The 13,960-nt window shown below is 56.1% G+C and overlaps 1 protein-coding gene across 40 annotated transcripts in view; it reads left to right on the top strand.

The window, feature by feature from the left end:
- CELF4 (CUGBP Elav-like family member 4) overlaps window positions 1-13,960 on the top strand; it is a 315,449-nt gene that overhangs the window by 160,062 nt on the left and 141,427 nt on the right. The window lies entirely within an intron of this gene.

Below are 13,960 nucleotides of genomic sequence, written 5' to 3'. Positions count from 1 at the left end.
GCTGCCACAGTCCCCCATCCCTCAACAGGTAGAGAAAGGGGCTCCTACTGCTTTCCAGAGGTGAGGACACAGCCATGAGCTCAGAAAAACCGGAAACCATCTTTAGGGCCACTCTGACCCGCACCCTCACTCACCCAGCCAGTGTTACACTCGCAATCAGGTTTCCTAGATGAAGTCAACCGCGGATATGCTGAGAAAGGCCCATTCTGCACTTTGCAACACAAAGAGAGGCATCATTGGCATTGCTGGCATGCACTTCTGTCCCAGTTCTGGGTCTCCACGGCCCAGGGCAGAGCCCCCACCCTGGGCACATAGAGGCAGGAGCTGGTATGCATGCCACATGGAAAGGACAGGGGCCTGACCCAGAATGAGCATATTGGTCCTGAGGCTGTGGACCATTGAGCTGTCCTGTGTGCAGAGATATGAACCAGTGAAGAGGCTCTTGGGGGGATCATCTCCATGGAACACGCCCCCACCTGAGGATACCCCCCTAACTGGGAGGCCAATCGCCTGCAACCTCCAGATGACACCAAAATGACAAGACATTCAACTGTTAGTGAAAATGACCAGATGGTAAGATGAAGGAAGTATCTGGAAAACAAATCCTGCAAGGAGTAGCCGGAGGAACCAGAGATCTAAAGAAAAGGGCCCCGGGAAGGTGTGACACCTGCCTACAGATTCTGCAGGGAGATATCCCCGTGGTCCCAGGGCTGGGTGAGGGGCTGGGGGCCTGGACAAGGAGGGTCTGTTTGGTGAGACAAATAGAAAAGATGGCTTCTAGGAGAGAGCAGAGTAAATGAAAATGCTGCAGCAAGAAAAAGCATGGGTGCAGGGGATGGGCAGTGGTGAACCCCCAAATTAAGTGTTAATGATGGAGTGTCAGCCCCCGGGGCAGACTCCAGGGAGAGGCTGGAAGGTCAGGGGCTTCAGGTTGCACTGTTAAGGGCTTCTCACTGGCCTTGGCTGCAAGGTACGCACCCTCCATCCTATTCTCTGAGTCTTCCTGGGACACCCCCAAGTCCTCTGTGAGTGCAGCTCCCCAAGAACCAGAGAGTTTCAGGGGAGAGGGCTGGGTGATGACAAGGGCTCTTGCTCCTGGGCACCCAGGTGTACACATGCGCTGTTGGGCATGGCCCAGAGCCCTTCTCTCCAAGTTTCCTTCCCTGTCTCCCTTCGCCTGAACACATCCAGCCTTTTGGTCAACCAGTTAATAATCTACAAACAAACACCTAACTCCAGAGCCACCCTGCTCAAAGGAGCCCCAGGTTATTTGGGAAAGGGGGCGTCCTTCTATGTGGAATGAAGTCCAGAGAGCAGAGAAGTCCCCACCATGTGGCTGGGACCCTCTGCTTCTCCTTGGATGGTGAACTGGCCATGAGCTGGACAGGAGCATGGTGGGTCTGAGTGGTTGTCCCCAGGCACATTCTGTGGCCTCTCCGAGTTGAGTTGTCATTGGCTATGAAGTAGGGTCCATACAGCTGTGGGGCTATTGTGGGAGTAACTGAGATGAGGCATGTGGAGGCCCTGAGAGGGAAAAAAGAAAGAATGGATGGTGCTCAAGGTCTCATGCAAGGGGGAAGACATTGGCTCTGAACCAGCCTGGCTTCCTGGACAGATGGCTTCACAGCAGGGGCAAGGCCAGGGCAAGGCTAGCCAGTAGCACCTAGAGTTGAGGCAGGGAGGGCGGTGGCCTCTGGGGACAGGAAAGGAAAATTAGGGCCAAACCTGGGGGGTCTGTAGCCAAGACCATCTGAGAAGAGGGGATGATGGCCTTTTCCTTGAGAACAGTCTCAGCTGAGAGGATCCATGTGCCTCTGTCACCGCTATGATGACTGTATGTCTCACACACAAGACCCATCACACATCATTTGAATGTGTACATATGGCAACACTGGCATGTGTCACTCACGCTTCTGCCCAGCGCCACCCCTCTGCCAGGCGGGACCACACAGAATAGCATCCGTCGCCCTCGCCTGCGAGGTCACCCCCTCCTGCACTGACACACCCTGTCGCAAGGCCCCCTCTCAGCCGCATACCAGGAGAGCTGTGCACACAGTCAGGCCCAGGCAGGCCCCCTCCCCCTGCACCGTCACACACCTGTACAGCCACACAGACCATCCCAGCAGCACACGACTCCGTGGTCCCTGTGTCACAGGATGTCATGTGCAAACACTGTTACTTCCCCTCCACTCCTGCCATTTGTCCCCAGCCCTTCCCAGGGTAGGGGCCAGGGAGTGGCTTTCTGGACTGGGGGAGGGATGTGGAAAGCAGCAGGAGAGGGGGTGGCCTCGCCATCATGGAGGGTGACTCCTTGTGGTATTTTTAAGCCTTCCCTCCATTTGCTAAATGAGGCTTTCGCTCTGGCTCCCTGAGAAGCGGCTGCTCCTTTCACGGTGGGGGGTGGGGAGGCAGTGGCCTGACAGATGCTTAAGAAATTATGGGTGAAACTTGCTGACTCAGGCCTGAATTACTTGCTGTCCCGGGACTGTATTTAGTCCAATGAGCATTGCTGGCTGGCTCCTCCCTCCTTCTTTACCACGCTCTTCCTTTTCCAAGCATCCCCCTTCCTGCCCTTCTCCTACCCTCCCTGACTCTCTCCCTTGCTCTGGCTGTTTCAGCTCAAGCATCTTTCTCAACCCACCACCTTCCCTCCCTGGGGACCCCTCCTGCCCCCTGTCCCGTTCCCTGGAGCTGGCAAGCCTGCCCAGTGAGGGAAAAGGTGCCCGCCCACACCCAGCCACGGGAAGTGGTGTGGGAGCCTGGGTGTGTGTGGAGGTGGGGGAAGTCAGGACAAGGTCGGGGGGTGGGGGCAGGAGCAGGGGCCTTGAGCTAGGCCTGAAAGCGCCTTGAACTTGGTAGGTGATGGGTTTGTCTTGGTCAAGCAGCTGAAATTTCCCGTCCACGTTGCCTGTGAAACTGGCTCCCTGAGCTCTTCTGAGGACAAAATGAGTTCATGTCTGGACAGTACTTGACCTGTGGTCAGCACTTGGTCAACTTGAGTTAGTATTGGCTCATAAGATGGTCCAGATCACAATGAAAGGTGGTTCCCAAAAAACACAGAGCCCACGCTCTCCTCCACGATGCTACTGTGCCCAGCAGGAGCCAAGGATAAGTCTTGCTTGCTGAGCTGCCAGACGCAGCCCCACATGAAAGGGCTCAACCTTAAAGGAAAGAATGGCCTGATGGCAGAAGGGGAGTGGCAAGGACCATCTTCTCTGCTGATATCACTGTCTTTTCTGCTGTCCCCTCTCACCCCGTGAAGCCTGAGCCTCCCAGTGGCTGGTCAAAGGCCAAGTCAGGGACTCTCCCACAGCCTCTGCGAACCAGTGGAGGCCAGCAGAAACAGGATCCCCACCACCAGCCTCTGCCCAGGGGCAGCACTACGTCAAGACTGTCCAGGACCTGCTGGGATCAAGCTGTTCCAACAATGAAACACAAATCAGCCGCCCTCGGCCCTGCCATTTGCCAGAACCAAATTCATGATCCTATGATAAATAATTCAGGCTTCTCCATCTGTGGAAAAGTTGGATTTGGCCTAATTTCTCTCATAAACAGAGAACATCATCTGCTCAGAACAGTAAACGAGATACCAGTCAATTTTTTAAAAAATATAGCCCAGGGAACCTTGTCTGGGCTCATGGAATCCAGGTTGCCTTTAGGAACCTAGGCGGATGGGGTGGATGGGGAGTTCCAAGTCTGGCAGGTAGATTGGTGATGACGAGGACGTGTTTAAGACCAATGGATGTGCCCAACTGCACATGAGTCACATTACTGAAGTCCAACCTGATTCATTTCTCACGTATTTACTGAAAGAACATGAAAGCAGCAAACACATCTCTCTAAAGTGTATCAGCAGAGTTCTCCAGAGAAACAGAACCCCACATATATACACACACATATTATCTAGGTTAATACAGACTAAAAGTATTTATATGCATAAATACATGCATATGTATATTAAGAGATCTATTTCAAGGAATTCCCATAGTGGCGCAGCAGAAGCGAATCCAACTAGGAACCGTAAAGTTGTGGATTCGATCCCTGGCCTCGCTCAGTGGGTTAAGGATCTGGCGTTGCCATGAGCTGTGGTGTAGGTCGCAGAGGTGGCTTGGATCTGGCATTGCTGTGGCTGTGGTGTAGGCCGGCAGCTATAGCTCCAATTTGACCCTTAGCCTGGCAACTTCCATATGCCACAGGTGTGACCCTAAAAAGACAAAAAGACAATAAATAAATAAACAAACAAAGATCTGTTTCAAGGGATTGGCTCACCTGACTCTGAGGACACTGATAAGTCTGAAATCCACAGGGCCTCGAGGACCTAGCACTGCAGTCTTGAGGCTGAATTTCTTCCTCCTCAGGGAAGCCTCTACTTGCTTCTAAGTTCTTTCAACTGCCTGGCTGAGGCCCACCCACAAAATGGAGAATGGTCTCCTTTACATTAAAGTCCAATGGATATAGATGTTACCCGCACCCTCAAAATTCCTTCACAGCACTTAGATTAGTGTTTGATCAGCTAGCTGGGGGCGAGGGAGCGCAGCCAAGCTGAACCAGGAATGAACCGCCTCACCAAGGCTGCCTGTGGCGTTTGCTTTTCCCTTGGCATCTCTGCCTCCAACCAGCCTAAGCCCATGAGACTCATCTGCATGGATGAGAAACAGCACATGAGAGGCTATTTGCACCAGAGCAGACCCCAAGGAGGATGCAACTGGGAGGATTGAAGCCAAGAGCTCTGAATTGGTTTGCCCAAGGTCACACAGGCTTCTCCATCTGTGGAAAAGTTGGATTTGCTAGGTTGGATAGGCAGGTGTGTTCAAGGTCAGGACTAGCTGGACAAAGCCCTTGGACCTGCCTCCAAGTCCTGGACAGAGGTGTGCATCTACTACAACACAGGAAGAGCGAGGACTCCACGTGTGTGGCTCTGTTACACACCTGCCCTGCACTAGCAGGCAATGCCTGGTGGGTCTGTGGCACCTGTTGTTTGGGGCCTTCTAGACTGATGGTCATCCAGCTGTTAGGAAAAGCCTCCTCATCACCCCAGGCATCGTGTTGGTGATGGAATATTTCTGAAGGAGAAACACCTGTGAATTATTCTCCTGTTTGTGAATTAGATGCCGTGTTACCTGGAGCAGCACAGGCATTAAATGGGGGGCCTACTGATGCTGACCCAAAAGTGGGTCTCCTAGAGTGAAAGGAGGGCAGGTGACCACAGAGGGAGCCATCACGGTGGCAAGGCGCACTGTGTGGAGTGTGGGCCACCTGCATGGCACATGCGCATCTGGGGCTCTGTTAGTCCTTTCAGGCCCCTGGGGGCCATGTGGTCACCCCAGCGCCCAGTTGAAGAGGATGGGACCGCCTAAGGTAGCCTGCCTCACGGTGGCAGCTGGGGTGACTGCAAGCACCAGGCTCTGCCCACCAAGCCCATCTCCCCCACACTTTGGAGGCAAAGGCCTGGGACTCCAGGCAGTGTGTGTGGTGTTGTTCTGGTCCCTCCTCACCTACCTATCCTGGGGAGGACCCCTGCAGCAGGCCAGGGAGGAGGGGAGATGGAGGTGGAGGGAGCAGTCACAGCCCCTGGGGAGCCAGCCACCCTGCTCCTGGACCGTAGATCCTGGACCAGCTTCTTCCTCAAGATGGAAGCAGGTCAGTTCCCCAAGGCCCCTCACAGTCCAGAGCCGGGCCATGAAGCAGCCCCGAGAGTGGGTCCACCGCCATGCAGGAAGGCTCCCTTCTCCATTGTTGGCCGACGGAATAGAACAGCTCTCCTTCAGACACACAGGCCTTTCTCCCCAGCACAGGATCTTCACTGTCATCCCAGCCCGCTTCCCAGCCCCACTCCCTTCTGACCTCCAGACTTAAGAACTTTAGAGGAGGAAGTAATTTGGCTGGACTGTTATTAAAAGGGAAGGGGAGGCAGCGACAGTCGTGGGCTGTAAAAGCTCTCCCAGGCTCCCAGCAGTGCCGGCTGGTGGCTCCTGGTCCTTAACCGACACACTCATCCTCCCTGACGTACCTGCCCTTCACACTCTGGATGGACCCAGGGCCCCTTTATAGCCCTGCCGCCTGGCCCAGTCCTGGGTGGGGAGCGACAGGAGGGAGGATCAGCCCAGAACCAGGACAGAGGGCCAGAGGAGACCCTGCTTCAAAGAGTAGAGCAAACTTGTATCAGAACAAAGCCCATCCAAGGCCACCCCCCACCCCCAGGGTCGGGGCACAGGATTCCTAGGAGGCATGAGGCTCAGAGACAGACCCGTCCCAGCTCAGGCCCACCCCCAGCTGAGCCTGCACTTCTTCCCTGATGAAAAGCCAGCAACACCTGCCTCTCAGCATCCCTGAACAGTCCCTGCTGAGGACCAGGCACTATCTCCCCACCCTGGGTCTGGTTTCTGGGCAGCATGACCTGTGCAGCTCAACAGGAAGTGGCCAGAGGGGGCTCAGAGCCTGGACCCACCCCTTCTCCTCCAATGACTCCTCAGGGCCCCTCAGGGCACAGTGTGAAGGCTTCAGTTTACAGGTGAGGACACAGGAACCTGAGGAAGGCAGAGGCCCTTCCTGAGCTACCCAGCCGGTCCTGCCCCCACCCAGCCTAGACTGGAAAGTCCCCAGGGGGGCAGGGATCGAGCTTTGTCCAGCCCAGCACCAGGCACACAGCACAGGGCCCTTGCACATCTCAGTGAAGGAATGAACTGTTTGCCCAAACTCCCCTGTGCATGGATGCGCCTCGAGCTTCTCCAATGGTGAGGTGAAAGGCTGGGTGTGCCGGCACTGAGAGAACTCAGAAAGTCCAGAGCCACAGCCAGGTGAGGGGTTCCACATCGCAGAGGGGAGAGCTGTGGGCCCCGTAAGGTTTGGGAGGAGTAAGGGTTTGTGGAAGCTGGAGGTGACGGGGGGGGGGGGCAGGGGGGAGTGGGGAGGCATGCAGGCTGAGCTACAGGCTCAGGGCTCCCACGCTCACCTCTGCCCTGGGTCCCCTGAGCCCCAGCACCCAGCTGCCAGTGCAGGCAGGCACGACAATGGCACAGCCGAGATGAAGACATCCAGACACAAGGCTGCACCTTCTGAGACGGAATCCTGGCTCTTGCTACTTTAATTAAGAAAAACAAAAGACACAGGCAGGGCGAGAGTGCCTGGGAGATGCTGGGGGAGGTGGAAAGGATGGGTTCTTGGCTTCCTTCAGGAGGGCTGTCTGCGAGGAACACTTGGTGTTTTGGCCATGCTCTTGGTGACACTAAAGTCACAGGTTCACAACCTATAAGGCACAGGGGAAAAAACCCAAATCCCCTGACGCAGACTGGCCCCAACCTTGGCCTCCAAGTGACCCGCACTTTGTCCAACCCACTGACCTCACCCCTGCCATCTCTCAGTGGGGGCAGGGCTGCTGTGTTCCCTCCATCAGGACTGGTTAAACACCTGCTAAGCTGAGCTCAATGCAGGGACCACAACAGTGAGCCATGCAAGCTTCTTGCTCGCTCCCCCACCCTCTAGACATGACTCACCCTTGTTTGTGTTTGTCTGTTTCTAATCCTTTACAAAGCCTATTCCCATCCACCATCTTGAAGCATGTTCTCAACAGCCAAAATTTACAGATGGGAAAAGGGCAGCACAGCTAGGACAAGAATGTGGGTTCCTGTCTTGTAACCACACATTCTTGGAGCCTGGCAGCACGCACTGTATGGTAGCACCAGTGGGGCTGCATCAGGAAATCTGAGGCCAGGTGTCGGGGGTGGGGTGGGGGTGGGGAGTGGGCTGAGTAGAGGAGTTGCCAGCCTCGAGGGAAGCATCCCATTACCTCTGCTGGGTCCCCAGGGAAATGCAAGAAGTCAGAGACCTTGTGCTGGTGGCCTGGATGGAGAGAAAGAAGTCACCCTTACAGAGAAGACAGGGTCCGTGATCTGGTCTGGAACCATGGTGGGCTGGGTTTACCTAGACAGGCAAGAACCTGGAGTAGCAGGTGGAACAGTGCTGAGCAACGATTCCAAGGAAGAGCAAGAGGGAATTGCTGGGGTCCATGAGGCAGCAGGGTAACAAGAGAGCAGGATGCAAGTGGGGCTGTGGGGAGCATCCAAGGCAGAGCGTCCTTATGCCTGATCCTTCCTCTTCTCATAGGAGCATCACCACCAGAGGGGTCTCAGAACTGGGTCTGGTACGTGTGTGTGTGTGTGTGTGCGCGCGCGCGTGCGCGCGCTACTTGGAGTCCTCACAGCCCGCCTGGCAGAGCTGGCCCCTGCCCACCAGGAAGGCTTGGATTGGTCTTCAGCACCCCTAGTAGCTGAAGGAGTCTTCCCCCCCAGGCTGGAAAGCTCCAAGTGACACAGTCACACTTGCAAATGGGGACTCTAGTGTTCCCTCCTCCCTAACCCAACCCCTCAGGGATGTTTTATGAGGGGAGCCCAGAGAGGGGCTCCTAATCCCAAAATAATGAATTGCTGGTGAGGAAAACACTCATTCCATCTACATATCTCCAGGGAGGACCTAATAGGCACCAAGTGTGGGGTGCCATTACGGGAAGGATGAAGAAAAATCACTAAGGGAGTGACCCCCTTGCTCCCTCTGTGTCTGGGCTCTGGGGGAAGAGTGGACATTCCACAGGGGAGAAGACCCAGTGAAGGCACGTTGAGACAGAGAAGTAGTGGGTGAGGCCAGGCAGCTGTGGTAACCCCTGTGGCCCTGGGGCTAGAGGGTCACTTTCCATTATGGAAGAACTCTCTTCTGGATGGATTTGGGGGCTTGGAGTTTGGGGGTTATCTGAGAGCAAGACTGGAGGCTCTGGGAGTGGTGACCGGGGTCCCTTAAGGCCATGCCTTGGGAATGGCAGGGAAGCTGGGAAGGAGTGAGGGGCCACCAGAGGGGCCACAGGAGCATCCACACTACCCAGAGGCTAGGAGGTGCCCCTCCCACCCCCAGCAGGCACTGTGGGGGAACGGGCCCCACATATATGGGGCCTGGAGGTGGCAACCCTGCTGGGCAGACAACCCTCCTTGGGACTCTCCAGCTGTCCCCTCCCTTCACCCTCTGCACCCCCCACCTCTGCAGTGGAGTGGCTGCTGGAGCTACCCTAGGAGGACACTGGCATAGCGTTATTAAGACATCTGTGTCTCTAATGAAAAGTTACCCGTTGCTGGGCAGGGGAGAGACACAAATCATTATGAATCAATTTAGCTCTGGCCAGCCATCTGCCCGGGCCTCACGTGGGGGGAGCCAGACCGCCACAGGGAGGGGCAGGCGCACTCTCCCCTCCCAGTACAGCCTTGGGGCTGGACAGGCAGCCAGAAGAGGGAGACTCGGGCTGTCCCTCTGGTGGGGACGCTGGGCCGAGGGCAGCTTGTGGTCAGGGACCCCATCCCACAGGCTGCCTGGGATGGATGCCCGCGGTGCCCCCGCGTCTACGCGCCAGGCGATGGAGAAAAGGAGGCCTAGTTCCGCCCCCCCAGAGATATGCCCCCGCCCCCGTACCGCCCCCGCCCCTCTTCCCCCCCTCCCCACCCCCGGCTCCTGGTCTGGAGTGGGTGACGGATGTTGCGCAGCGCGCTGGGGCCATGGTCACGGCTCCGTTGGCATCGAGGCCGGCCCGCCCCGCCCCCCGCGAGCATCTGCTGCGGGCCGGTCCTGCGGGCCCTGGAGCCGTTCGCCGCCGCCCGCCGCCCGGAGAGCTCGCCAGTTGTCGCGAGCGCCCCGCGGCCTCCGACAAGCTGGCAATTTGTTGTTGTTTGTCGAGTGTTTTTGTCATGCAAATCCCAGAACCCGCCGCTGGCGCTACGCTCTGAGGAGGTGGGGTGTTTTTGCCTTTTTTTTCCCCTTCCCTTGGCCTTTGCCGTCGCAATTGTTAGTGTTATTCACACAGGCTCGCACAAAAAGCACATAAAGGAATGTCACAATTTTATTTGCACTCAGCGCATGTGGTTCCCCAGTGTGTGGCTCACCTTCAGAGGATGCCAAGGCTGGGGTGGGGGTGCTGATTAGGAGGTGAAGGAATCTGCCTAGAGGGGCACCCCCATCACCAAAAGAGACTCAGACGCTGGACTGGATTATGGCAGGCCAGACTCCAAAATCCAGTCCATTGGCAGGAAACCCCCTACCTCCCTACCAGCTCTGGACAGGCCTCCACTGGGGCTAGTCCCCTGATGAGGGCCTCAGGCTACCGGCAAAGCTCTCCCCCCCATCAGTGTGTTCCCCCAGGACCCCTGGCAGCCCAAATCCAGTCAAGCCCAAACTGACCTGGGCCTGAGTGCTCAGGGCACTGGCTTCTGCAGATCCCGACTACTCCCTTCACATGTGGCTGGACAGCCCCTCCTGATGGTGAAAGTTTGCCCCAAAAGGTCATTTTGTCTTAGATTCCCACATAAGCAGGGAGATAGCTGATTCTCCAAAGGGATTTTTGGTGACTTCTTGGCAGGCCTGATAATTCCCGGAAAGCAAAGAAGGTCCCCTTTGTGTAGCATTTATACCATCTCAGATTTCCATGCTCCTGAGTGGCTCTGAGCAAGTCCCAGCTTCATTCATCAGGGAGGTCTGTAGTCTGGGGCAGGCTTTCCCCTCTGGCTGCCAGGCTAAGCTGGTCCACCCTTGAGGTAGTGGGAGGATACCGGTGTTTTCTTGAGAGGAACAGAGCTGTTCTCCAAGCCTCTGTTCTGTTCCCCTAATCCAGGTGTCCATTCAACACATAGTACTTGCATCAGTCAGCTCAGGCTGTGTAACAAGAGCACCATAGACCAGGCTGCCAAAATAACAGAGAGTTATTTTTCATGGTTCCAGATGCTGAGAAATCCAAGTCAAGGTGCTGGCAGGGTTGATTGCCTGGTGAGGGCTCTCTTCCTGGGTTGCAGACAGCTGTGTCCTCAAATGGCAGTGAGAGAGAAGCCAAGTGAGCCCCCTGGTGTCTCTACTTACAAGGGCACTAATCCCATCATGAGGGGCCCCACCATCATAACTTCATCTAAACCTAATTACCTCTGAAAGGTCCCACCTGCTAACACCATCGCAAAGAATGAAGCAGGTGACAGGACAGAAAGGGGAGGGACAGTCTGAGCTGGAGTGGCAGGAAAGTCCCCTCTGAAGTGACTTTGGGCTGAGACAACCTGAAGTGCCCCCAAACATGCTCCAGAGCACAACAGGCTGCTTCTCTTCTGCCCCTTCCTCACCTCCTAGATCCCTACTCTTTTCTTCAAGTGTCTCCTTCTTTATGAAGTTATCTCAGATGTACCAAAACAGGGACAACAGCCTCTGTGACAGTGGAAGATGCAGTGTGGTGTGTGTGTGTGTGTATCTGTATACATGTCTATATGTGTGTATACACATATGCTTTGAATAACAGACAAAATAGGTCTGAGTTTCTGAAATGCAAAATGGATTTTTGCACATTCAAGTCCAGTGCTTTGGGGACCAGGAATTCCTGGGAAATGGCCCACTCGGGAGAGCTGCCAGGCTGCACTAGGCAACATCTCATCTGCCTGTGAGCACAAAGGAATTTTCCAAGTGCAGAAAACAGGCTGTGGTTTTAAGGAAGGCAGACCCTAGCCTTGCAGTGGGCTCCCTTCTCTTTGCTCAGCTCATCTGGATTCTTAGGGGTCAGATTCAACAGGCTGTGGGCCAAGCTCCGCTGTGGCGTTCGAAGGCTGCGCACAGAAATAGGAGCCATTCAACAGCAGGTTCAGGTGTTGCCCCGTATGCAAAACAGATGGCCAAGTGCACACCTAGGAGTTAAAATGAGGATGGCTTAGGGTGGTGTACTAAGCGCTTTCTTGTGTGTCCTGGGTGTGGCCAGGCAGGCAACAGGGGTCTTAGTCCTGTCCTGTGATGGAGCCCCCACCAGACGCAGCTTCCAATCATTCTCAGGGCAAACCTTTCCTTCTCCCATGTCCCCCACCATAGTGATGAGGAGTCATGAGCAGGTGTAGCTGAACCATCATCATGGAAGTAATTCTGGTTGAAGGGGAACAGAGAGGCCCCCCCTAACCCCCGGGGTCCCCTGAATTCAGCTCCTATGACCCAGCTGCAGGCAGCATCACTAACCCCTCCCCACTCTCAGCTGCACACCCTAAAAGCCACCCTGGGACCTGTTGTGCCCTGGATCTGGGCTCTCAGGGTGGGACAAAGCAGGCGGAATGATGCAGCTGAAGAGTGCTCCCTACCCCACCCCGGGCAACTGCCCGTGTCCTGCTGGTCCAGCTCTGCCTCTCCCTCCCTCCCCCATCTTACCTGATTCCTGTCCTCCCTCTGGTCCTCCTCTGGCTCCTGAAACCAACCCTCTCTCTGTGCCCAGTCCCACCCAGGGTTCAAAGAGAACTCACTCCTCCCAGAGCCAGTGTGGACTGAGCTGCCACTGGGTTCTGCTCCCCATGCTGGGAGGCAGGAGAGGCCTGGGCTTCCTGGGCCTGGAGAGGAACAACTCAGGGAAGCGGTGGTCTGGTGGGAAAGACAGACACGCCAACAGATGCCAGCAACGACAGAAAGGGGCTGGGCTGCCCAGATTGAAAGACAGACCAAACAAGGTGACTGCTCTGGCACAGGTGTACTTGGAGCCAGGAAACCCCCACCCCACCCCACCACCACTGCCTCCTGAGTTAAGAGCCAGCAGGACAGACAGCTGCTTCTACAGGGCATCAGAGAGGAGAGAGGGCCACCAGGGTGAATTATTGCCAGCACAAACCTGTGTCTGCACCATGAAGAGGGGCAATATGCCTGAGGATGTGTCCATGTGTCCTAATGGTTACAGGAAGGTTTGGGGTCCCTGCTCTGTTGCCCCTCTTGGGAAATAGGTGCGAATTAGAGCTCAGGGTCCCTCTGCCCAGAAGCCTCCTTCAGCCCGTTCCCACTGCTTTTATCTCTGGCCACCTATGGCTGTGATTTGGGACCCCCTCCCCAGGCCATCCATTCCCTCTCCTCCTCATGTCCCCTATCTAGTGGCAGCCTGTCCAGCCAGATGAGACCAGACGTGACTGAGGCCAGCAGCCCATGCATTCCAGGCCGCTGTGACAGCTGACAAAGTTACAAGGACAGGGACGTCAGGGAGGACGGGCGGCCTGCTCCCTCCAGCGGCTGCCCCTCTGCTCCATTCCATTAGGATTGATCAGGCTGGGTCAGGGGTCCGCTGGGCCTGCACCAGGCACCTGGAGCTTTCACAGTGACTGATGGCAGTGCCGCCACCGCGCCCCGCCCCCTCCACCACCTCGCTCCTCTCCATCAGTCCATGTCCAGCTCCTCCTTCTGGCTCTGGTTCTGACTGCCCCTTCCTTCCTTCCTTCCTCCCTCCCTCATTTCTTTCCTTCCTCCTCCCTTTGCCCTTCCTTCCTCCTTCCCTCTCTCCCTCCTCCCTCTTTTCCTTCCTAACTTCCCTCCCTCCATGGTTTTGCCCCATCCCCACTCTGGCTAAACCCTACTAACCAGCGACTTCACCAGACCTCTCCACCCCAGCACACTACAGCTGCCCCCACTAGCCCAGCAGCAGGACCATCCTAGCCAACTTCCCTGGGCATCCCCGTGTGCCCAGAGGAGGAAAAGGGACAAGAAACCCTAGCAATGCTCCAGGTAGGACAAGAAAACCCACACGCACAAAACTATTAGAAAATCAAGCCACGCCTGGGATGGCCAAGAGATGGTGTGAGTAACAGGGCCTGGGCAGCCGCTAGTGTTTCCCAGGGCTCCAGGGGCCATCAGGGATGTCCTGGAACAAAGAAGAGAAAGATCCAATGGAGAAACTGCCGCAGGCACCTCCATGCACCACAGTGGGGACTCCCACAGGGCCACATGCCCTGACACGCACGCACGCGCGCATGCACACACTCTCACACACACACGCATGCTCTCTCACACACTCACACACACACACATCCACACTCTCTCACACACGTATATGCACACACAGAGGAGCAGGTAGAGACATCTTAGAGGATCTTCTGGGGTGCTGACTGGGCCGGAGCTGCTGGTTCCTCTCCCCTGGGCGGAACAGGATGGGCTCAGGGCCCTG

The sequence above is a fragment of the Sus scrofa genome, chromosome 6 (genome assembly GCF_000003025.6).
Source record: "Sus scrofa isolate TJ Tabasco breed Duroc chromosome 6, Sscrofa11.1, whole genome shotgun sequence".
NCBI classification, from domain to species: domain Eukaryota; kingdom Metazoa; phylum Chordata; class Mammalia; order Artiodactyla; family Suidae; genus Sus; species Sus scrofa.
The sequence above is the reverse complement of the archived record's forward strand: the minus strand, read 5'-3'. Positions and strand labels throughout refer to the sequence as shown.